Here is a 26,021-nt window from a genome sequence, read left to right on the forward strand (position 1 = left end):
TGCAGAGTGACTAGGGAGTGCTAGGGAGTGCAGAGTGACTAGGGAGTGCTAGGGAGTGCAGAGAGACTAGGGAGTGCTAGGGAGTGCAGAGTGACTGCTAGGGAGTGCAGAGTGACTGCAGAATGCTAGGGAGTGCAGAGTGATTAGAGAGTGCTAAGGAGTGCAGAGTGACTAGGGAGTGCAGAGTGACTAGGGAGTGCTAGGGAGTGCAGAGTGACTAGGGAGTGCTAGGGAGTGCAGAGTGACTAGGGAGTGCTAGGGAGTGCAGAGTGACTAGGGAGTGCTAGGGAGTGCAGAGTGACTAGGGAGTGCTAGGGATTGCAGAGAGACTAGGGAGTGCTAGGGAGTGCAGAGTGACTAGGGAGTGCTAGGGACTGCAGAGAGACTAGGGAGTGCAGAGTGACTGCTAGGGAGTGCAGAGTGACTGCAGAATGCTAGGGAGTGCAGAGTGACTGCCGAGATTAAGCTAATGGCAATGTAAATGACAATGCCATTTATTTATCTGTTTTCAAAACCAACACATAAATACAAATTTTGTCATTTACAATGCCAATAGCTCTAACTTTTCCAAAGGCGAAACCATTGCATTGTAAATGCTTGTTCTACCTTGTAAGGATCACTCTACTCATAGTTTTCACCAAAGAGTCTAAAAGCGATATAGGCTGAGAGCACCTAACATCGCCTGTGTCCCCTTTATTGTGAAATGGTAACAATCACACTTTCAGCCCAAAATTTTGGGGAAATGGCAATTTACCGCTGCATTGAAAATTTGTGTTAAGATCAGAACCCATAGGGATGGAAATGGCTTAAAGGCATCCTCAGGAACTCCTTCATACCCCAGACTTTTCCTTGGACACAATTTTTAAAGCTGAATTAGTTTCCAATATGGTGATTAACTTCAAGAGCTCAAAGTTAAATTTACTAAAAGTATCCAGTGGTGCATAAATTACAACATTGCCTGAGTTACAAATGGCGCTAAAATGAGTATTCCAGGCATCTGGCAGGACAGAGACCTCAAGCGTTGGTGAGGAACTCTCTTTTAGAGAAGGAGAATTTACAATTTTCCAGAATAGGATATTATCACCAGTTTCAGCTGCCTGATCCAGATCTATCCATGCCTTTTCCTGGAGTTTCTTCTTCCATGCATCTAACGCTGTCCTATATTTCGCTCTCAATACCCACATTTTTTTCCTTATTTCTAGGAGTTTCTTGGAGGGCCTTTCTTAATGGCGGGTTTGCTCCTGTACAGTAGGAGTTAAACCACCCTGGTTCAATTGATCTCTTCCCCGCATTTTTGGCCGGTCTATGAAGTTTATTGGAAATACTTGTTTTTATGTTAAAAAAGATTCCACCAATTTATAATGATCTTCCCCCCATTCTGTACAAGTAACAAAGGAGTCCCATTGCTCCAGGATAATAGATTTGAGTTCATATATGCTGGCCCATGTTATTGTAACTCCATTTTCTCCCGAGGTTTTAATAGGTGCTACTATTTCCAGGGCCTCTACTCTATTATAGGGGACAGGTAATGTCAGGGCAAGCAAAGCATGATCGCTGAGCATGGTACTTTCTATTTCAAAGCTTTTAATTAATTGTATATCTTTGACTGAAATCATTATGTGATCAATAATGGAAAAATACCAATTACCAAAAACGTAGGTATCACAGAACCCATTTCCCCTAGTTCCTGATCAATTATTTCAAAGTTGTATTTATATAACCATTCATTTAATGATTGTCCATAAGAGTCATGTGGAAAGCTAAATAACCGCAACTACTTTTGTTCTGATATTTGTTTATGTTTTAATCTCCTGACCAAATGTAAATATGATTTGAAACTATCCTGTTTGGAAAAACGTCTATGTCCTTTCCTAATTCTAAAACAACACTACTGCCTGTATTATTAAAAATCGTATTGTAAAAATTAATTAAATTCACCTCATACCTTTGGTCAATTAAGAAATACACCAATTGATAATAAGGGGAATTAGTCATTTTTTTTAACATTAATGGGAAGTAAATCTGAAATGAGGATAGTCAAACCCCCTCTGGCGCACCCATTTACCGAGGGTATAGCTAGAGTTTGAATAGAAAAATAACCGGTGATGTGGAAATATTCCCTAGCCCAAGTTTTCTGCAAACATATAATATGGGCAGATTTAATTATACTTAGCCAATCTGGGCTGTTTAGTTTTTTATTTTACCCCCGCCACATTCCAGCTCCTAATTTTCAATGAATCATTCAAATTACCTACATTGAGGCCTATCCCCTGGCTACCCTTCTCTTGAACTTTTAGGGTCTGTGTGCCTATGCCTTTGCGCCCTCTAGAAAGGTCCATGGTCTGACATGTCGATCCTGATCAACTAACTAGGATAGAGGGGCATATCTATTTGCTGTGGCAATAGGAAGAGGAGATATACCATTTAAGACTTGTTAATTGCCCTGATGTCTTTCTCCCAGGAGTTTAATCCTACAAGAAAATCTACAGGGTTCTATAACATATGAGGTGGGTCTACTATATCTAAAAGGTCTATAAAAGTAGCTTAAAGGGAGGGCTTCAAACGTACTCCTGCAAATGGTCCTTTGCGCCAGGAAATGTAATAATTTTCCAATAATATATGGTCTGGGAAAATTCATAATGATACAGTAACATGAATTTCGTTTAGGGTGAATTCCCACCCATGGCGTTCTCTTTACATGTACCACCTCTCGAGACAAATCCCCCATCCATCCAGAGTTTAGTTTCAGCTAGTGCCCCAACTTATTTTGTAAATCCATTTACTCCTTGGTATCCTCTTTAGGAAGCCTTGGCAAACCCTTTAATATAACTGTGTATGGGGTACATTCTGGCGGAAGATGGAGGTATCCCTTAGCCATGAACGCCCAATTTAGTACATTTCTTCAGACTAATGGTCTGTTGGACCCTACGCAATTTGGCTTCCACGTTGAAAACAGCACTAAGCTGGCCCTGATTAAATCCACAGAGGAGATTAGAGAGGCCTTGGACCAGGGAGGCGCCGCGATATGGAGCATGCTGGATCTCTTGGCGGCCTTCGATATGGTCCATCATGAAGTTCTGATGGACCGTTTATTCGAAAGTGGGGTACAAGGCAAGACCTGGGATCTCTTGAAGTCCTTTCTCGCCGATAGGACTCAAACAGTGGACCGGGGTGAAGACAGATCTAGGCCTTTTTGCCTTCAGTATGGGGTGCAGCAGGGGTCATCTCTCCGTCCCACACTATTCAATGTGTATGTGTCACCACTGGCAGCCCAGATAAGATGTTTTGGGTTCCAACTGACTTCGTATGCGGATGACACGCAAATTGTGGTGTCCCTTCAGCGTGGTAAGAAGCTGAGAATGGATTAAGATGCCATGGTTCCATGCAAGCCATTGCGGGCTGGATGTCATCAAACTGCCTGAAACTTAATGCAGGAAAAACGGAGGTAATCATATTTGGTAACAACACTAATCTTTGGATGCCTGATTGGTGGCCAAATGTAATGGGCACGCCTCCGGCCCCCACTGAGAAGGCGAAGAATCTGGGGGTGACTGTGGATTCTAGACTCTCTGTTGGCGACCAGATAAGCAGGGTTGTCTCAACTAGCTTCTACCTCCTCAGGATCTTGAGGAAAATAAAATACCTCTTTCCAGACGATAGCCTGAGGACAGCAGTTACAGCACTCATTTTGTCATGACTGGATTACTGTAATAGTCTCTCTTTGAACATCCAAAAGAGATACCTGAACAGACTCTAGAACGTACAAAATGCGGCAGCCAGGCTGCTAACGGGCACACCCAGCTCCACCCACTATTTTCACAGGGTGGACGCCATCCACCCTGCCAAGAAGTTGGGCCCCATTGAAAAATAGGCTGAATTTGTACTGGTGTAATTTGCAAACACTGGGACACATTCAGCAGTGCCTGCACGTTGTTGTCTACTTTCGATTCGCAACAACGTGCTGGCAGGGAGGGGGCTTTCTTAGTTAAGACTCCTAACGGTCCCATAACAAAGACCGAATCTGAGGGATCATCAGGTCTCCTTTTGTTCGAGTCTCCTGGCCGGGAGCAGTCAAAGCCTCACACCTAGATGCAAATGCAGCAGATGGGAAACAAAGGCTCACACCTTGTTAGCACTTCACACATACTTAAGAAAGGCAGCTTCTCACTGTGTTCAGGCTCTCTTTAGGAGATATGCATGCCCTGTAAGAATGTCAGATGCGTTGGTCTTTCCCAGTATTCACACAAAATAAATAGCGTTTATTTAGTGCTTACTACCCCTGGGGAGGCATTGTAATAATTTAAATATCACAATTTTTTCTTGTAAAGCACTATGTGTAGAGGAAGTTTACGCTATCAAAAGGCAACAATGTTTTATGAATAGCTTACAAAATTGAGAATCTTCTGTCTAATTCATGAGGGTTTCCCTGTATACCCAAAATGTACTCCAATGTACTCATGATAGACATGTTAAACATATATGTGAGGCCTTAAGATCTGATGTCACTTCTTACGATGCCACTTCCTGTGATCTCACGCGCCGTGATGTCACTTGCATACTGATTAACTAGGTAAGTCCCCCCACTTCTTTTTTTAAGACTCTTGCCCTGAGTCTATATAGTCTTACTCCGAATAGAACCAGTTAGAGACCAGCCCAGCCTCATATGGCTGCAGACAGGTGCAGATGGGCCAGCCTTTTGCCTGGGCTTCGCCCGAGCACGTCTTGCGCTGCTGAGATGAGGCACAGGTGACACCTAGAGGTAGTTGTGGGATTCTGACCCCCCAGTGGTGGCGGCATAGTCCATAGCGGCTTTGAAGCAGCGGGGCAGCACTGATCCCCAGTGTTGGCAGGCAAAATCTCAGCCCCAAAATGAAAACAGCAACAGGTGAAACAGAGCCCCCCCTGTAGGAGAGTAGGGTCTGCTTCCTATGGTCACCCCCACTTTTTGCTGTGATTTTCTGGTTTTTCGACTTTAGTGTGGCTGTGAGCCTGCTAATCAGACCCACACCCCAGCTGTTCTCTCTCTAAATTGATACCATGTACTTTAAGTACATACCTGATTGGGTATTGGGTCACCTTTGTGAGCCCCTGTATAGTGTACCATAGGTACCCAAGGCATAGGTGCATCCAAGGCCTACCAGGGGCTGCAGCATGTATTATGCCACCCCTGGCTGACCATCCAAACTGACACCACAGGATGATCACTCAGCTTGGGTAAGGTGGTGTAATCACCCCTTACTTAGATATAGTATATCTATATCTACCTTATATATAGACACATATGCACCTATAACTCACTCCTATGGTATGCCTCGATAATCCTGGAGGCAGAGTGGTTTGTTTCATGTGAGAGGGTGCCCTAGCATGAGCTGAGCCTGTCTGCAGCTTTCGGAACCATCTCCTTATAGCTGTTCTATGATATAGCCATACCATATACTCTTAAGTGCATTATAATCCTCGCAATTAATGCTAACTTTGGTTTGGCTTAATCAAAACATGTCGTGTAAGGTGTCAAACACTTTGGAATACTACCCCCCCCCCCCCCGGCGGGGGTAGCATTCCACCCTTCTAGAGGGAAAAGACATGTATGTTACTGCTTTACCCGGTTAAAGTTAAACAGAGCCCCGGCATCACAAAATGGATGCTGCTGCCACAGACACGAGTCTGACCTACTGCTGCTGGGGGAAACTCTGGCAAGGGAGGCCTGGACAATAGGTTTCCTGTCAAGGGAGGTGCTAGCACCTACCCAGACAGCCTGTAGTGTATTGGGGCAGGGTGGGTTGAATGGAAAGATGCTTTTCCAGACACTGCCTGGGGCACACAAGGTGCCCCATGCATAGCCCGGTTCAAACCAGTTGCTGGGGCACTTCAGCCCCGCTCTGGCGTGAAACTGGACAAAGGGAAAGGGGTGTAACCACCCCCTTCCAAGGTCCACCCATAGGAAGGACCTAGCAGGTAATCCAGTCCATTTTCTTAGTATAAAGATAGGTGCTGTGTCCCCAGGACTTTAGATTATCCTGGAACGAAACTCTGCTACGAAACTCTTGGACCTTCGATTTTCTATTCCGACTAGAAAACTGAAGACATCTCCCTTGTGGTCAAGGAGTGACCACCCAGTGCAAACAGGCACCACCAGTAACTTGCCAGTCTGCTTTGTCAACGCTCCCGACGGAACCCGAAGATTCAGCGACACAGGAACTAGACTCTCAGACTTCTCTGACTCTGACCCACATCCACAGCAAAGCTGAGACCCGTGGCAGATACGAGAGACGTAGGACCGAACACCCTGGACATCCTGCATTTTGCTAACTGCATCGACTCCTGAGGTAGCTCGCAGTTGTGCTTTGGGGTAAAAGAATCCCCAAACCCGAGCGCCATTTGCACTGAAGCTCAGTTCTCCACACTCCACGAGTGCCGCGTGGGCCCCGCTCTTGCATTTCAGCTCAATGCGTCTTCCTGGTAGCTAGCCCGCTGGCTAGTGAGCCCCCTGAAGACAAACTTTTAAAACCAAACTGCTTTCCTGGTTTCTCCAGGCTTGCTCCAGTTTCCCTGTGAAGGAGAAGCTCCTCAGACCTTGCTGGTCTGCTCCGAAGCCAATCTTCACTTACTGCATGGATTGCATTTGCCAAGGCTTGTTGGGTCCAGTCTGGATACCGACACCGCAGTCAACTAGATCCTTTGTGGTAAAGCTCGAATCCAGCTCCTGGTTGTCGTCGACACCTACTGGTCCTCGTGGCTCTAGAGACAAGCTTCACCTCTTCACCTGAGATCATCGCGACATTGCCTGGTTCTTTCCTGGTTCCTTCCTGGTCACTGGCTAGTGACCCAGACTCTGTCCCCTCTGCTTTCAGGTTCTTCAGTTCTTCGATCCACCCTTGGATCCACCCGGACACTCTTCCTCTGGCCGCCTGCAGCACTTCTTTTGCAGATCTCTATTGAAAGCATCGACGAAACCCAACACCAAAAGGCACCTATGCACCCGGCTTCCCTGGGTGAGGTAACACGAGTACTCTGGTGCTCCCGTGGGTCTGGACTCTCGAAGTGTCCTAGTCCAAAGGGGTTTTGTCATAGTCCATCCGGAAGTGCCCTTAAACAGTAACTTTGTAACTTCTTCGTTCTCCATTATAAGTCAATGGTAATTCGCGACTGTGTTTAGACACTGCACGCGTCTCCCGTGGGTCTCCTACTTCCTAACCTTTGGTTGTTTAGTGTAGCCCCAGCAATTCCCTAGGCCCTAGGCCTATTCACTATTCCTGAAGTGGTTCTTATGCCACTTACTTAGTATATGGTTTGTGAGGCCCCTAGGGCATAACTGTATTTGTGCAACTTATAGTATGCTAATTGAGTAACTTGTGATGTACTTCGATCTCTGACCTCATAAAGAGTGCAAAGGGGTTGTCTTAGAGATAAATACATATATATTTTATATATACCTTGTGGGGTGTCCTTTCATTTGGTATTCAAGGGATTATAATTGGTAAAACAGCTTGCTTCACATGCTCTCTGAAGTCTTAGCCTATGACTGCTGGTCCATGCTACCACTAGGATAGCTTGTCTATAAGGTTGACTTTACAACTACCATCAAGAAGGGTCGTTTAGACTGGTGCAAGGTGCCCACTAGAATAGTGGACATCATATGCCAGGCTAACTTCTCACATTGGTGTGCAGTGGGTGGGATAAGAGCTTGCTGTTGTTTTACCATATAATCGTAAGATATCATTTGAAAGATCACATTAAGGTACCTGTAGGTACATATAAATCAAGTTCTTATAATACTTTAAGTTCTACTGAACTTAGCAGTTGTAGAGGAAAGGGCTTAGCACACCCTGACTACAACTCCTAGAGAGGTTCTAGTAGGAAGCCATTTAGTGTAGGTAGGTGCACACACCACACCTCACTAGAAAATGTCCTTGGAAGCAGGCCCTAGTAGACCTCTTCAAGAAGACACCCAGAGGGTGCCCTCTAAGTATGACTCATTTACATTTAATGAACTTAGAAACCTGTGTGCAGTCAGAAGATTGAGACAAGGACAGAGTCCAACCTTTAACCACCTGGTAGATATCTTAGTGGCTCATGATACAGAGAATGCATCAGACACAGATAACCAAGGTAGTAGATAGGGGGGCCATCCATCCACAGAAGAGAATGTTGGGGAGGATCCAGCACTATCTGATGAGGAGGTGGATGCTGAACAGGATGAGGTTAATGAACCTATCCTGGGCAACACAGGACTATCTGGAGGTGGATAGGGCCTTGGTGGGGCCCCCTCCTGACCTTCCAAGTAGGCCTAACCATAGGAACAGAAGGAACAGATCACTATCCAGTGGTTCTGGTCATTCTGGGTCCTCAGTGGGGTCCAGTGCCTCTGCTAGGAGGAGGATGACTTCCCCTCAGTGGAGAGTGCACAAAGCTAGGATGAAGGAAGTAAATCTTAGGATCAAGAGGCAGGAAGTTGCCCTTGCAAAAGAGACCCTGGCTCTTGAAAGAGAGAAAAAGTTAAGTGGGTTAGAACCCACAGGTGGCAGCAATATTCCTAGAGATAGAGAAAGGTCTCATGACCATAGAAACCTAAATAAGATTGTCCCTCCCTACAAGAGTGGGGATAACATCCACAAGTGGATAACTGCTTTGGAGAGGGCCTGCAAAGTACAGCGGGTACCCCAGAGTCAGTGGGCCGCAATCTTCTGGCTCTCCTTTTCAGATAAAGGGAGAGACAAACTCCTCACAGTTAGTGATAGATGGGGTTGGCCTAACCACTGAGCAGTATAGGTTGCTGTTCAGAGACACCCAGAAGACACAGACTCAGGACTGGACTGACTTTGTAGATTGTGCTACTAAGGCTCTGGAGAGCTGGTTACTGGGCAGTAAAGTTAATGACTATACAGGATTGTATAATTTGATCATGAGAGAACAAATACTTAACAACTGTCATAACCAGGTATTGCATCAACACTTGATTGACTCTGATCTGACCTCTCCCCAAGAATTGGGAAAGAAGGCAGACAAATGGGTCAGAACTAGGGTGAAGCAGAAGGTACAGAACCAAGGTGGTGATCAGAAGCAAGACCAAAAGGGTGGGGAGAAAGCAAAAGACCAGAAGTCTTCGCCAGGTCCCCAAAAAGCTTCTAATGGTGGGGGTCCCCAAAAGTCTATAAAGAAAGAAGGTCTAAAGAAACCATGGTGCAACTTTTGTAAGGTTAACACTCACTGGTCCAGTGAATGCACCAAAAAGGAGGTAGCTCCAGCCACCGTTGCCCCTAATGCAACTGTTCTCCCTCGTACAGCTAATAGTGGTGGTTCTCAACAGAAGGGTGTAGTAGGGTTGACCCTGGGAACTGAGGTGGATTCTGGCCTAGTCAGAAATTAATACCAATTCAAGCTGTTCTTGTCTGTGATGTGGACATGGCTATGTCCTCTACTGGGAGCCCCAGGAACTTGGGCAAGTACAGACAGACTCCTTTGATTAATAACAAAGTGGCTCAGGCCTACAGGGACACATGTGCCAGTGTCACCATGGTGACACCTAACTTTTTGGACCCTGGACAGATCATACTAGGTGACAATTACCTAGTGACCAATGTAGGCAATGTCACTACCACTCATAGTATGGCAATTGTTAATTTCTCCTGGGGAGGGGTAACTGGCCTCAAAAGAGTTGTTGTTAGTTCAGACCTCCCTGTAGAATGTTTGCTTGACAATGACCTAGAATCTTCAGTCTGGTCTGAAGTGGAGTATAGGACTCATGCAGAAATGTTAGGTATCTCAGCACATGTCCCTGCTATGACCAGGTCACAGGCCAAAAAGTGCAACACTGAACAGGCCCTGGATCCTGAAATAATGGACCAGTTGCCTACCAGGAGGAGAAGCAGTAGGGGCAGTGCCTTCCCCCTTGCCTCAGAATGAGGATCAGCCTTCCAGGGAAGCTGACTGTGAGACCCAAGAAAGAACTGTCCTAGAAGAGCTTGAGCCTGATCAGGTTGAGTTTCTTGGGACAGGGGGACCTTCAAGGGCAGATCTGAGGCAGGCGCAGTTGGACTGCCCTTCTCTTGAACCCCTCCGACCGCAAGCTGCTTCTGAGGCTGCTGGCAATGCTAATGGAACCCATAGAGTGTATTGGGATGAAGGGCTCCTGTATTCAGAGGGTAGAGACCCCAAGCCTGGTGCTTCCAGGAAGTTGCTCATACCTTTGGCATTCAGGGGCTTCCTTCTTACATTAGCCCATTATATTCCCCTTGCAGCACATCTTGGCCAGAACAAGACTTGGGACAGGCTTGTCCCTCACTTTCACTGGCCCCACATGTCAGAAGACACCAAGGAGTTTTGTCGCTCCTGTGTCACCGGCCAAGCCAGTGGCAAATCAGGTGGCACCACAAAGGCCCCCCTAATACCACTACCTGTGGTGGGGGTTCCCTTTGAAAGATTTGGGATAGACATTGTTGGACCAATGGATCCCCAAACAGCATCTGGGCACAGGTTTATTCTGGTGGTAGTGGATCATGCCACCAGATACCCAGAAGCTATTCCCCTAAGGACCACAACAGCACCTGTTGTGGCAAGAGCCCTCCTGGGAGTTTTCTCAAGAGTGGGTTTTCCGAAGGAGGTTGTCTCAGACAGAGGTGCAAACTTTATGTCTGGATATTTGACTGCTATGTGGAAAGCGTGTGGAGGGAACTACAAGTTCACCACACCCTACCATCCACAGTGCACTGGTCTGGGGGAGAGATTCAACAAGACCTTAAAGGGCGTGATTAAGGGATTACCTGAAAAGCTTAGGCGAAGATGGGACATCCTACTGCCCTGCCTTTTGTTTGCTTACAGGGAGGTCCCACAGAAGGGGGTTGGCTACAGCCCTTTTGAACTTCTGTTTGGGCACCCTGTAAGAGGACCTCTTTGTCTGGTGAAGAAAGGATTGGAGTTACTTCTCAAAGCTCCAAAGCAAGACATTGTGGATTATGTACTTGGTCTCCGCTCCAGGATGGCTGAGTATATGAAAAAGGCATCCAAAAACCTTGCGGCTAGCCAGGAACTCCAAAAAGCCTGGCATGACCAAAAGGCGGTGCTGACTTTTTATCAGCCAGGGCAGAAAGTGTGGGTGTTGGAGCCAGTGGCCCCAGCAGCACTCCAAGACAAATGGTCCGGATCCCACACTATTGTTGAACAGAAGGGAGAGGTAACCTATTTGGTTGATCTTGGAACTGCCAGGAGCCCCCACAGGGTGCTTCATGTCAACAGACTGAAACCATATGTTGACAGGGCTGACATGGGCTTGCTCATGGCTACTGCTGATGGACAGGAGGAAGAGAGTGACCCTCTCCCAGACCTGCTGTCTCAGAACCCTGATGATGGATCAGTTGATGGTGTAGCTTTGGCAGGCAGCCTCACCGATCAGCAGCAGAGGGACTGCAGACAAGTTCTGACATATGTTTTCACTGACTCCAAGTCAGAATACCTGGTGCACTCATGAAGTGGACACTGGGGACAGTCTGCCTGTCAAGAGTAAGATCTACAGGCAACCTGATCATGTCAGGGACTGTATCAGGACAGAGGTCCAAAAGATGTTGGAGTTGGGAGGCATTGAGCCCTCAGAGAGCCCTTGGGCCAGTCCTGTAGTCCTGGTGCCTAAACCTCACACCCAAGATGGTAAGAGAGAGATGAGGTTTTGCATGGATTACAGAGGCCTGGACAATAGGTTTCCTGTCGAGGGAGATGTTAGCACCTCCCCAGACAGTCTGTAGTGTATTGGGGCAGGGTGGCTTGAATGGAAAGATGCTTTTCCAGACACTGCCTACAGGGTGCCCCATGTCCAGCCCCGCTCTGGCATGAAACTGGACAAAGGGAAAGGGGTGTAACCACCCCCTTCCCAGGTCCACCCATAGGAGGGACCTAGCAGGTAATCCAGCCAATTTTCTTAGTATAAAGATAGGTGCTGTGTCCCCAGGACTTTAGATTATCCTGGAACGAAACTCTGATACGAAACTCTTGGACCTTCGACGTTCTATTCCGACTAGAAAACTGAAGACATCTCTCTTGTGGTCAAGGAGTGGCCACCCTGTGCAAACAGGCACCACCAGTAACTTGCCGGTCTGCTTTGTCGAAGGTCCAGACGGAATCCGAAGACTCAGTGACACAGGAACTAGACTCTCAGACTTCTCTGACTCCAACCCACATCCACAGCAAAGCTGAGACTCGTGGCGGACACGAGAGACGTGGGACCGGACACCATAGACATCCTGCATTTTGCTAACTGCATCGACTCCTGAGGCAACTCGCAGTTGTGCATTGGGGTACGAGAAGCCCCAGACCAGAGCGCCATTTGCACCGAAGCTCAGTGACCCAGACTCTGTTCCCTCTGCTTTCAGGTTCTTCAGTTCTTCTATCCACCTTGGATACACCCGGACACTCTTCCTCCGGCCGCCTGCAGCACTACTTTTGCAGATCTCCATTGAAAGCATCGACAAGACCCAACACCAAAAGGCACCTATGCACCCGGCTTCCCTGGGTGAGGTTACCCTGGGTGAGGTTACACGAGTACTCCGGTGCTCCCGTGGGTCTTGACTCTCGAAGTGTCCTAGTCTAGAGGGGTTTGGTCGTAGTCCATCTGGAAGTGCCCTTAAACAGTAACTTTGTAACTTCTTTGTTCTCCATTATAAGTCAATGGTAACTCGCGACTGTGTTTAGACACTGCAAGCGTCTCCTGTGGGTCCCCTACTTCCTAACCTTTGCTTGTTTAGTGTAACCCCAGTGATTCCCTAGGCCCTAGGCCTATTCACTATTCCTGAAGTGGTTCTTATACCACTTACGTAGTATATGGTTTGTGAGGCCCCTAGGGCATAACTGTATTTGTGCAACTTATAGTATGCTAATTGAGTAACTTGTGATGTACTTCGATCTCTGACCTCATAAAGAGTGCAGAGGGGTTGTCTTAGAGATAAATACATATATATTTTATATATACCTTGTGTGGTGTCCTTTCATTTGGTATTCAGGGGACGATAATTGGTAAAACAGCTTGCTTCGCATGCTCTCTGAAGTCTTAGCCTATGACTGCTGGTCCATGCTACCACTAGGATCGCTTGTCTATAAGGTTGACTTTACAACCACCATCAATAAGGGTTGTTTAGACTGGTGCAAGGTGCCAACTAGAATAGTGGACATCATATGCCAGGCTAACTTCTCACACACACACCCCCCTGCAAGAGACTGCAGCGCGCCTTTTATGCTGTTGAGATGAGGCACAGGTGAGAGCCAGAGGGAGTTGTGGGATTCTGAGTCCCCAGCAGCGATGACATAGACCGCAGCGACTCACCTCTGAGCACTTTGGAGCAGCAGGCAGCACGTAACACCACAGATTGGTAATGCGGGCACTCAGACCATGCCCGAGGGGCCAGTATCCAAATTCCAGCTGTGTGCTGCTGGGGGACCAATGTGGGAGGATTCTGGGTTGTTAGATGCAGCCAGCAGCCCAGTGGGTGCCTGAGTGGCCTTTCAGGAGGTAGATGGGCGTCCATTACCTCCCTTTTATCAATGGCCGAGGTGTCACTCCCTTCCTCTCAGTGGGCCGGCCCATTAATGTGTGCGTATTGAGCGGGGCAGGGGGCCTGAGCAAAAGTGGCCTCACTTGTTTTCAGGTGTGTTTCACCAGTGTACATTTTTTTTTTTTTAAAACCCTCCCCTTTTTTATAAAAATTTAGCCAAGCAGTGTTTTGCGGAAAGGCAATATGCAAATGTGGGACACTTTTTTTTAGCATGCCTGGGCCGATTTGTAATCCCAATCCAACCCTGGTTGACAGGCAAAATCTCAGCCCCAAAATGAAAACAGCAACAGGTGAAACAGAGCCCCCATGACATGTTCTATGGCATCATTGATAACATAGCTGTAACATCTGCAATGACATCGTAGACGATAACTGTGCCTGGAGGGCGTGAGAAAGAGAAATCACGCCAAAGGGGAAATGAGTGGGAAGAGGAAGAACTAAAAACAGTGACAAAGGGACACAGCTAGGGTCAGAAAGAACCTGCAAGAGAGAGATCAAGAGAGAGGGACTGTCTGGTGGTTGATTAAAGAGGCACAAGTTGGAATCAAGCCTAGGCATTCTTGAGCTTCAGAGCAAAATACTGAACTCTAGCAGTTATTTGTTTACACATTAAACACAGCAAAGTTTTAACTGAGTTTGTGGGAGGCAGAGAGAAAGTAGAGCAAGAAAAATATGAGAAACAAAGAAAAAAGGGAGAGAACGCATAGGATAATAGAGATGTAATGGAGCTAAAGAGTGAAAGTAAAAGAGAAGAAAGATGAAATGAGAGATGAGAGATGGGGAGGGAGAAAAAGAGAGAGCGAAGAGAGAAGGTGAACCTTTTTAGACAGAGGAGGAAGTAAGAGGTAAAAGAAGAAAGAGAGATAAACAAAGACAATGTCAGGGGAGAGAAAGGGGAGAGAAGGAAAGTGGGTGGAAAAGAAAAACAAGCATTTGCAATGCAATAGGTCTTGCATTGGGAAAGTTTGAGCTATTGGTATTGTAAATGACACATTTCTTATTTAGGTGTTGATTTTGAAAATAGCGAAACTAATGTCTTTGTCATTTACAATGCCAATAGTTTTAAGTTTCGCAAATGTGACACCTATAGCATTTGTAATGCAACATGTGTTGTATTTACGTGACTTAAATGTCTGTGTGTGTGAGGAGATGCAGCACTGCTACTGGTGATTGTAAATGACTCCCTAAACGTGTGTGTATACACAGAAGGCTGTCAGTAAAAATATCAATTACAAAACTATTGTGTACAAACATATATTTAAACAAATAGAAGATTGTACTGCAATTAATAAACAAGTATTTTCCACACCAAGACAGACTTACCAGACTTGGAAACAGCGCTGTTCTTTCCGTTGACTGTGGACTGCTCCTACTCAACAATGTTCACTCCAAATTCTGCCCTGCTCCACCTATGCCACGCAATGTTGGTGGCCCAAGAACGTCGAGAAGCTCCCAGGCCTCTAGCCCCTGTGCTGCCCCTCACTCTTCGACCCTTGTCTACAGCAGCCCAGCTCCAGAAGGAGGGGTTTCACGCGGACAGACAGCGAAACTGAAACCGGGCTGTGGCCTGAACCCTAGCAGTCCATCACGAAAAGAGGTAGTTCAAGACCCATTGCTAAGAACAATTGCGCTCGGCTGCACAGAAGTAGGCAAGGACAAGTATCTTTAAGGCATAAATAGAACAAATTGTACTCATTTGCGGTTACGCCACCTGACCCAAATGCCAATGTGGTTAAACTCAGGACTATTCTAAAGCCCGTACACGCAGCAAACGTGGCCTGAAAAAGGGGGGGTAAGGGTAAAAGCTACAATGTGGGCAGACTAGAACTAATTCCACCAATCTCAATGAGGTAGCCTCCTTCACAGTGTATGTTATCTGCAACATTCGACGGATTTAAAAAGTTTTTTCTTGTAATTTAAAGATACAAGCTCTAACTTTTCTTGCTAGCCACTGAGAATCATATTTGAAAACGATTGCTTTTGAAATAGCCATTTCTAGTTAAATAGATTTTTCAGACATTTGGTTTTAGTTCAGACTGTCAATGAGGATCGTTTCTGCCACAACACGGACATTGGTTTTAGGATCCATAAAATCAGGGTGGTCACAGTCCGCCTCTGCGTGCGGCCATGCGATGCAATGAGGTGTCAGCGTTTTTACAAGGTTATCAGTGAATCCCAAAATATCTTACATTGCTGCATAAACAATGTGCTGATGCTTTCCTGTCTGCTCAGTACTCATGCAAAGGTTTACGTTTGCATCTGCTCTCGATTTACCCCATTTTACTTCAAATTTTAAAGACAGCGGGCATCTGTCCCTTAAATATGGAGGTCAGAGAGGGGCAATAGGTGCCCAGGTGTTAGCGGGCCACTGTAAAATGACACACTAATAAATGCCATGGGAACTAGGAACAACGTGTGCGTTCATGGGTGAAATTGATCAACGGTGTGTAGAGGATGCGCGGGCCAACACATATCTCAGCAAGCACTCAGCGCTATGCATATTTAAAGACAGCTGTCTGGGAGAATATATAGGGCTTTCCAACCCACGCTCTTCCTAATAAACAAGACGAACAACAACCACAATTTCCAATACTGGGAACTGGATTGCTGATCCGTGTTGTAAAACCAAAAGTTAGTCACACCGTTCTTGGCCCTTTATTGACAAACTACCGAGATCAAGCCGAGTCAGAAAACATCTGGCCCACAACGTGTAGAAATTATTAATGAGACCGGGTGAATACTTTCCGTCTCCGGTGTTAGAGGGCGTGTGTTCATTCTCGTTTGCTGTTCCTACGCTGTTGCTGTGGATGAAAATGTGGTAAACGTGTGGTAATCCGATAAACACGCATTTAATTAGTTCTACGTCATTTACAGAAATATGGCTTTACCACAGCACTGAAATGTGGTAATACCGCATTATAGTATTAAATTACTGTTTTCATTCCCCCAGCAGTAGATAGGGGTAACTGTTCCGTGCATAAATACACTTAAAAACAAATATTGTAGACATAATTATCAAGGATTAATCACCATATACGAGAAGGACAAGTGTTGCACATTTGCAGACCCTCTCTCTGCTCTTGGTTGTTAGTGCTACTGCTGTTGGGACTGTACAAAAAATACTTTTTGAATTCACTCAGTGCAAGGGGATGGATGGCGGTTCTGACCTCCAAACCAAACCCTGTGTGTGACATGGTTAAATATAGTTCGGCAAAAACTGAGTAGCCAAATCTCAACTTTACATAAACAAATCCCACTAAAATCCTGACATGCAACCAAACCCTCAGCCAGAAATGGAACCCAAAATATGATCGGACTTAAATGCAAAATAAACAAGGATTGTAACCTGACCTAGCAACCGGAAGTTCGGGAGCGTGAAGCCGGTCATGGGCGGGACTTCCGCCTTCTGCGTGAAGCCCGCATCAACGGAGTGCCAGAGAGCAGCATTGGTGACACGGGGCTCCCATGCCTGAGGGAGAGCCCCGCGGTGGCTGCAGAAGTCAGGAGTGGGGCTTAGTTGTAAGGGGGGGCGGGGGGGAGGTGTCTGTGCAGGGGGGAAGGGGGCGGCGGCGTGTGTATGCGTGTGTGTCTGTGTGTGTGCGTGTCTGTATGTGTGTGTATGTGTGTGTGTGTGTGCAGGGGGGTAGGGGGCAGCAGCGTGTGTATGTGTGTGCGCGCCTGTGTGTGTGTGTGTGTGTGTGCAGGGGGGTGGGGGCTGGCGGTGTGTGTGTGCGCCGTTAGTGCATGCGAGCCAAGCGAAAGCAGGGGCGACAGCGAAAGCCCAGGCTCCACAGCGAAAGCGAAACTGATACCGCACACACAGCAAGCAGACAGCAGCGCGCTCCCGCGTACAAAACTGAGACTGGAAAAGCGCGCCTCCGACTCATGTATACATTCCCAGAAACGGACAACAATAGTTGTCGAGCAGACAGCAAGCAATGCTTCGCATTTCTTGCACGTCTAGGCTCGACCTAAAAATGAGACAGACAATTGAGCATTCACGTGACGATTTTTCATGGCTCGGCTTTCGCTCTCAGAGCAGGCTACACTCATGGGTTCACCCTTCCAATGAATTCTCTGGCTTCCCCATCCCAATTTTCCAAAAGGAAATGTCAATATTTTAGGCTTTCTGCACGTCATACAACCCAGTGCCAAGAAGCCTCTATAGAAGCACTTTATTCAGGGCTTTAAGTGGGCCGGGTCTCACCAGTACTGAGCTCCAGCAGTTTATTAAAGGGGGTCTCGAAATGGGTCCCTATCGGGCTCTGTTTTGTGCCCTGGCACAGGCAGCCCGTTTTTTCCCAGACTGCAGTGACAGCAGGCACATCGATGTAGGCTGCTCACAAAGTGGAGAAGTTAAGGCATGACGTCATGCCAGGTGAACATTGTAGGGGAAGGGAAATTCTTTAAAGAGAGTCATTTTATCTCTGGATTTCCCTTCTCTTTTTGAAACTCAGGAGCAGCAACATTGTCGTGTGTCACCAGGTCTTTAAATGGAAGCTTTTTCAAGATTATATACAAGCAATAGTTGCAGCTTATTTATCTTATGCAACTAACAACCATTGACAAAGCCAATAGATTTGTAGGTATGATATTACTTGTTGTATCATATATCTGGATGCAATGACAGAAACGGCAAAATACTAGTAGAGCGGCACACTATGCTAAGCACAGATTTTAAGCTTACGTGTTTTTAAGCCACGCCCTTAATTACATCGGCCGCGCCCCTTTGAGAGGACCCCACCAGAGTTGTCATCGTACTTAAAACCCTGGCTTTATTAATAAAATTGTCAATGTACAAAGAAATTATGGCATTGTCAGAACCCAATGCAGAAATCCATACACTCCAAACACCGAAAATGTAAATTCCTATTCACATTATTAATAGCGGGAGGCGTGGGGGAGGGGCCAAGTAACAAAAGTAGTCCAACTTACCCAGTAAATGCGAAAACAGTGCTGGCGTGTCCGGTATCCTGCACGTGTTCCTCCTGCACGGCTATTCACTGAGTGGTTAGATTCAGACAAGTCGGAAAGATGAAAGAAGTTCAGAGTCCAGAGCGTTACTGGAGCGTTTTTATTTTTCTGCAATTAATTATTACAGATTCAAATCAGTGTGTTGGTTACGTTGAATCCCTCGCAAAATCTCCTTGGCTGGACATTTATTTACGCAATTTTATATAGCGCGGACTTTACCCGAAGGTGTCAGAGCGCTTCACAATAGGAACAGTAATGATACATGAGGAGAAACATTACAAGTGAACAAATTACAAAAGCAAAGGTTAAGTTACATGAATCAAAAGTGACAATAGTGAGCAACCAAAATACATGAGGTAGCAATCGGTACATTACAGGAGGAAAAAGTGACATGTGTGCAGGTTACAAAAGCGTACAAAGTACAAGTAGAGGTATAATACTGCAATAAATGGCAGACACTCCAGCACAAGAACAAACATTACATAGGCAATGGTGGCCCTTGTGCAAGTATCTAAAGCAAACAAAAAGTGAGAGGTAGCATATAGTGTGTTACAAGAGAAAAGTGACGTGTGCAAGTTACAAAAGGGTACCATACACAGGTACAAGGATAATACTGCAATAAATGGTAAACACTCAAACTGCTAGAACACACTGGGATGGCACTTCCATAGTCATGGACAATAGAATTTTCAATAAAGGGAGGTCTTCCTTCAGATGATAGAGAGGGCGTGAATTAGATTTGGAGGTGTCTTTGGAGGAGGAGAACTTTGAGGTCCATTTTGAAGGCCTGGGAGGAGGAGGTGGTCCAGAGCTGAGGCGGAAGTGAGTTCCAGATTCTCACTGCGTTGCCTGAAAAGGATTGGGCCATCGATCTTTCCTTCTTGAAAGTGGGGGGTTCAAGCAGTAGTTTTTCCGCATTATGAGATGGTCTAGAGCCTCCAGACAGTTACAGTTTATTCGACAGGTAGAGAGGAGAGGAGGAGTGCAAGGCTTTGTGGGTGATACAAGTAGTCTTGTAGATAGCTCTAGCCTCGATTGGAAGCCAACGGAGGGTGGATAACAACGGTGTGATGTGGTCGCTTCTTTTGGCCCCACAAATGAAACGGGCTGCTGAGTGGAGGACAGATTTAAGGGGGGACAGGTGGGATTTGGGGAGGCCAGTAAGAAGAGAATTGCAGTAGTTCAGTCTGGAGAGGACCAGCGATTGTACCAGTGTTTTGAGGTCTTGTTCAGGGAAAAAGCGACAAATTCCCCAAAGAAGGTGCAGTTGGTATCATGCAGATTTTGCAATGGAGTTGATGTGGGGGATTAGATTGAGTTTGTTGTTGAGTATGACACCAAGGGATTTTGCGCTGTCGACAATGATGGGTTTATTGTTAAGCAGATTCATCTGATCCATCCATGATTGAACCGGGGGAGGAGAAAGTGAAGAGGAGGAGGAATTCCGTTTTGGAGGGATTCAGAATCAGTTGATGAGTTGACATCTAGTTTTGAATGGAGTCGAGAGTCGAGCTTAGGATTGCGAGATCATGAGTGGAGGCAACCTTAAGGTAGATTTGAGTGTCATCTGCGTAGAGATGATAGTGGATCCCGGATTTACTTAGGAGATTTCCCAGTGGTTCTAGGTAGAGATTGAACAATGTGGGTGTAAGTATAGAGCCTTGAGGAACACCTTGACCTACCGCCAAAGGAGATGAAAGACTGTTCGCTATTTTGATCATTTGGGATCTATCAGAGAGGAAGGAAGCAAACCATTTAAGCACAGTGCCCTCCATGCCCATTCTCTGTTTCAGAGTGTTGAGGAGAGTGTCGTGATTGACAGTGTCAAAGGCTGCAGAAAGGTCAAGGAGAATTAGAAGACAGGACCCCCCCCGAGTCGAGTATCCTCAGCGCGTCATCAACCACTTGCAATAGGGCTATTTCAGTGCTGCAGTTTTGGATGAAGCCGGACTGACAATTGTCAAAAAGATCATTGTCCTTGATATGACAAGAGTTGTTTCGCTACACATCTTTCTGTGATCTTCGCAAGAAAGGGTAGGTTAGTGATGGGGCGGAAGTTGTTGAGGTCATTCGCATCAGCAGTGGGTTTTTTAAGCAGAGGGGTGACCTGTCCAGTTTTGAAGGAGACAGGAAGGGAGCCTTGACAGAGGGAGAGGTTGATCAGAGTGGTCCAATAGGAAAGAGAATGGGAATAGAAGTCAATGGCAATGGCACTGGGGATGGGGTCTAGAGAATGGTTGGAGGGCTTTGTTTCGAGGATGCACTTGAGGAGGGCATCTTCAGAGATGGGGTCAAAGTTCTGCCAAATGGCTAAGGATTTGCGCTCCTCTGGAGGGGTAGGATGAGCGACCTGAGCCACAAGGGATTTCACTTTTTCGTCAAAGAATATACCAAAATCCGCTGCTTTCTTTGTAGAATCCACCAGCTTGGAGGTTGGGGGAGAGCAGTTAGGAACCTTGATGAGATTGAATAGTTTTTTGGGTCTATTTTTGGCAGAGTCAAGGAGGGTTCTGAAGTGTGACGCTTTCCCAAGGAAGATGTTCTTGTGGTACTTGGATCTTGCTGAACGAAGCGTGGCAAGATTATCAGTGGAGAGCGCTTGCCTCCATTGTTTCTCCAGGAATCTTAGTTGCTTCCTTTCTTCATAGAGGAATTTGTTGAACCAGGGTGCTGAGGGGGTAGGCCTTATCTTTTTACTTTGGAGAGGAGCGACGTTATTGATTTTGACTGCAAGGACTGTGAGGCATTGGGAGGTGAGTTTGTCAACATCTAGGTTTGGGTCTAGCCTTGGAAGTGATAACAAAGCTGATTCACAGAGGGAAACGACGTCAATATTTTTAGCATCACGGAACCAGGTGGTAGCCCTCTTAGGTTGGCCAAGAGTTATAGAGTGTGATAGGTGAAGAGAGAATGGGATGAGGAGGTGGTCAGACCAGTCTACATGAATAGGGGTAGTGATAGAAAGCATGTCTGCTTTAGAAATGACAAGGTCCAGGATTGAGCCCTTAGAGTGTGATGACTCTGTGCAGTGTTGGATAAGATCGTTTGCAGAGAGGAAGGTGTCCAGCGAGTTCGCGGAAGAGTCTTGCGGTGAGCCCCAGTGGAGATTGAAGTCACCCACAAAGGTCTGATTGTCACTTTGCGAGTATTGGTCGCTGATGAAGTCAGTGAGTTCCTCCATAAACGAAGGGCCGCTACCCGGCGGGCGGTAAATGAGATGGAATCTGACGGGTGAGTGGTGGTGCAATTGTAGCTCAAGAGAAAGGCATTCAAAAGTGCGGAAGGAGCTGAAAGGAGAAGCCTTCAGTTGAAGGGAGTTCCTAAAGATGACTGCAACACCTCCCCCAACGCTGTCAGTTCTGTCATTCCTAAGTAAAGAATAGCCTGTGGGTAGTAGGAGATCAAAGATAGAGTGAGAGGTATCGTTGAACCAGGTCTCTGTGAGAAAGAGCATGTCTATATTGTGAAAGGTGATGGTATCGGAGATTTCAAGTTTGTGTTTTACTGCAGATCTGCAGTTGTGGAACAGACAGCGCAGCTCTGTCAAGACTGTTTTGGTGACGGGGGCACTTGGGCTCTGAAGGGTGACCGGGATATTGTGTTTATACGAGGGTGCTCGGGAGGGTTTAGGTGGATGCTTGGTTCTGACAGAGGAGATGGTCGGAATAGAGTAGATAGTAGGGTTACTGGGAGGTGCAGGTTGCAGAAGGGAGGCATTCAAAGGCTTGTGTGAGTTGACGAAGTTTGCAGACGACAGGTTCAGCTTGGCTATAGTGTGGTGAGGGGGCGAGGTGCATCTCGTGGGATGGTGAGGGTTTTCCAAAGGAGTAGAGGTGTATGGAAAAGTGGAAATCTTGGAGCATAAAAGTGAAATGGCAGTTACAAGCTGGGAGATGGAGGTGATCAGGGAGTCTAGCTTATTTTCCAGAGAGAGTAAGGCAGGGCACGGATGGTTGGGTGGCTGGATGGAAACAGGAGGGGGTGGAAACGGTGGTGGAAGGCAGGGAGAGGTGGGGGTACAGGAGGGAAGTTGGGGTATAGGGTTCAAGAGTGGGGAAAGGTGGAGGTTGAGAGCGGGAGTTGGTGAGTCAGAGGCGAAGGGAGAGTTGTCTTTGTTGGAGTTGCAAGAAGGAAAGGAATTAAGGACAAATTTAGGGGGAGATGGGTGAGGATAAGGGCGGTATGGTAGAAGGAGAGGGGAGGCCTGTGTGGAGTTATGGGAATGTAGGAGGTTAGGGAGGAAAAGAGGGGAGGTGGTTGAAGAGGTCCTGTCATCGAGAAGAGGTGGCTGTGAGGGAACGGGCAACTGGCAGAGTGAGGGGGGGTTGGGAGAATGGGAAGCTGAAGAAAGGAAGTGGTTCTGCTGTGCTCGAGGGAGGGAAATGGAAAGGGTTACCAAGGGGGGAAAGGGGGTAGCACAGCACAGCTGGAGGAGTGGGGGAAGGAGAGATATGCAATGGGTTTGTGGAGAACTCGGGGTGAATAACGAGGAGAGGAGGGGTAGAGGAGGGGGGGAGGAGGAATAAGGGGAGCGTAGGGAAGGTTAACCGGGGGAGATGGTTGGAGGAGAGGTGGACTGAAAAGGGGGGTGGCAGGTAGGAGTATGGGTGAGGTGAAGAGATTGGGGAACCGGGATGGTGCAGATTGGACGAGGAGCGTATTAGTTAGAGGTAAAGCTGAAGTGATGAATGGGGGGGCAAACTGTGAGGGGGAGGCATAGGAGAGGAGGGCACAAGGGAGGGGGAGGGAAGAGGGGCTACCTGTGCTTCTCGAGGGTGCACCCTGATGGTATGTAGGGGGGTCAGGGGAGGAGAAAGTGAGTAGAGGGTGGGGCTAGATGAGGAGTCAGGGGATAACCCAGTTGCAGAGGAGGGGAGTAGGGAGGGGAAGAGGTGGTCAAAGAGCGAGAGACAGGTGTCTTTGCCTTGGATCATGACAGTACTGTTGTTATAGAGTGAGATAGTGAGGTAGCCGTTGAAACGCGCAGAGGGGGACATTTTTAGTTGTTTGCCATGAGGGATAGAGGAGGAGGAGGTGACGTTAAGGGAATTATATAAGCTGGTGGACCAAGAGGGGGTGTCGTGAGTGAAAAAGATGAAATCGTTTTTGAGCCTCCCAAAACGACCATTGTAAAATTGATCAACAAAAAGGGAATCAGGGAAACGTTCAATAGTGTTATGCTTCAATCGTTTTACTGAAGCTTTCGTCTGGTTGAGAGGATACATGATTTTGTAGCAATTAATTCCAGCCTTAACTCGAGTGGTAGCCATGTTGTGAAAATGGGACGGGGGAGGGTGGGGGGGATATGAGAAGGGGGTTACTAGGAAAGCGGTGGTGATGAGAAGTAAAAGGACAAGAAGGGGGCACATATTCCAGATGTTGGGTGAAGAAATCAGAACTAATGTGCCGTCTGGGCAATGGGGTGGGTATTTGATGGGCCCTTCATCTAGGTATGCATGATGTCACTTGGCACTAGATAAACAAAGGAATTGTTTACATATGATAGGACCAACTGGACCACTTTCAGAACCATCACAAAGCAAATTTGGTGAAAGTAGAACAGGTTATAAACGAACACCCAGTGACCACTGGTGATCACTGAATTTAGCATCAGCTTGCAAATCAGACATATATCTGAATTGCAACTCGACGATTTCAGGCGGTGCGCGGGTGCACTCCACTTTTATAAATTTGAACGATCACGTGTGTAGAAAGGCACACATGAAATCAAGGGAACTAACCATGATGGAGAAACGAAAGAAACAAAGACGTTATTTCCAATTACTTACGTACGTTGGCCAAATTTGACGTCTTTTCCTTATAATGTTTATAATAAATATTTGGTGCTTTAATGTGACGTTTAAAAAGTGTTTTTTTTATTTAAACGAAACATTCCCACAATCCACCACTCTGGTGCACATCAGCTCTCTGGAAAAGACAGTTTCCAAGTGACACTCTTTCTGCTTTGCCAAACAGCAAACGTCATATTAAATCCTGCTCACGCGCATGAAATATTGGATACAAAGGATGAATTTTGTAACCTATTGAAACAAATGGCTATCTCGCAGATGGGCATTCAATTTAGAGCAAGCATTGACAAATAGTGTGTGTATGTATAGGTGGATACGACACATCAGATCACGTGCACACAGATCGATATGTCCGGAGACACCCTTTCATACGACAGACTTACAGCCACCGGCTGCAATACGGCAGACGACGCAGGCTGACTGAGATGTCACACATAATGAGGGAGGGCCACTGTAATAATTGGGCAAATGAGTAACAAATTATGCGGCAAGACTGAATGAATTAAGAAGCAAGAAAATGCTAATCATGCGGCATAATTCGGCACATTTTGTGCTAGTATCTGTTCATTATTTTGCCATGTTTGCACGTTAACTCTATCTGGTTTCACCTTTTTAGAACTAGTTTAGCACCTAAATACAGCACTGTGAAACCGAAGGGTGAACAGCCAACATTTCCACAGTGCCTGGCGCAGCACAGCAACAGAGGTCACCACATAGTTAGTAAATTTCGTTCCACTTGAGCTAAAAAAATATATATATGTTGTTAAAATCTGCAAATAATGCAGCAAATGGTGGATTATGTGGCACCTGTGGCAAATCCAGAACTATGCGAAAACGCTTCAGAATTCCAGAATTCAAGCGGCCCTGAACATAGGGCGACGGCCTCCCACCAGGTCACTCCTACTCGGTTTGGAGAGTGGGCTCACGCTCAACAAATCCTGTAGGTATTTCGTCGGTGAAAGGCACATGTTGGCGCCATGGATGCGTGTCGTTGGAGACCTCTGTCCCAGGTGGCACACTACATGCCTTTCCAAAATGGAGATAAACAATAACATATTATACCTGCCTGACCTGACTGTTTCACATATATGTCAGCTATCAGTCTAATGTTGGAGTTCTTCAGTCCTTGGGAGGGCGAAGGCATGTCTGGCAACACGTACTCTGTCCTCCTTGTTCTGGATACATCTTCTAGCCGGGCAGCCGAGGAATCCAGCATATTAATAATCTCCTGCCGCCATGAATCCTGAGTTTCGGGCCTTGGTCGTGAGTCTATTGATTTGGGGCTCCCTTGATCCACTCATCTTCAATCCAGATGGCCACAGGAAATATGTCTTCCTCTCTGAGGTTCCCAGTGATAATTGACATGGGTTCCTTTTCTTTACCATGGATGCATTCTGCGATTCTTTCTCACTTCCTCTTTCCTTGGTGATCACTGTGCCTCTTTCCCCCATTCACCATCCAAGGAATGCACTCAAAGAGTGGTCTGTCTCCAATAAGAACTAGATCCCTGGCGATATCAGATTGTTTGGATCTTCCCTTCCATCTTGCTTGTTCAGTGTTCCTTCATCTTCTATTCTGGGAGATAGTTTTCTCAAGTCTAGGGTATGTGTTGCCTAGTGTGATACTGTTGGGTGTTGACTTGTAAGGCACTTTCCAACTGGATGGGTGCTGGTGTGCACTCTCTGGTGCGGTGGTGTGTGTA

At 46.6% G+C, this 26,021-nt stretch overlaps 1 protein-coding gene across 1 annotated transcript in view; it reads right to left on the minus strand.

The window, feature by feature from the left end:
* LOC144792825 (glutathione hydrolase-like YwrD proenzyme) overlaps positions 1-18,932 on the minus strand; it is a 564,131-nt gene extending 545,199 nt beyond the window's left edge. Inside the window, exon 1 of the mRNA XM_078668023.1 lies at positions 18,471-18,932. The gene's annotated coding sequence lies outside the window, so the exon portion shown is untranslated. The remainder of the gene's footprint in view (positions 1-18,470) is intronic.
* Positions 18,933-26,021: the final 7,089 nt, after the last annotated feature.

This window comes from Lissotriton helveticus, chromosome 11 (assembly GCF_964261635.1).
Source record: "Lissotriton helveticus chromosome 11, aLisHel1.1, whole genome shotgun sequence".
Lineage (NCBI taxonomy): Eukaryota > Metazoa > Chordata > Amphibia > Caudata > Salamandridae > Lissotriton > Lissotriton helveticus.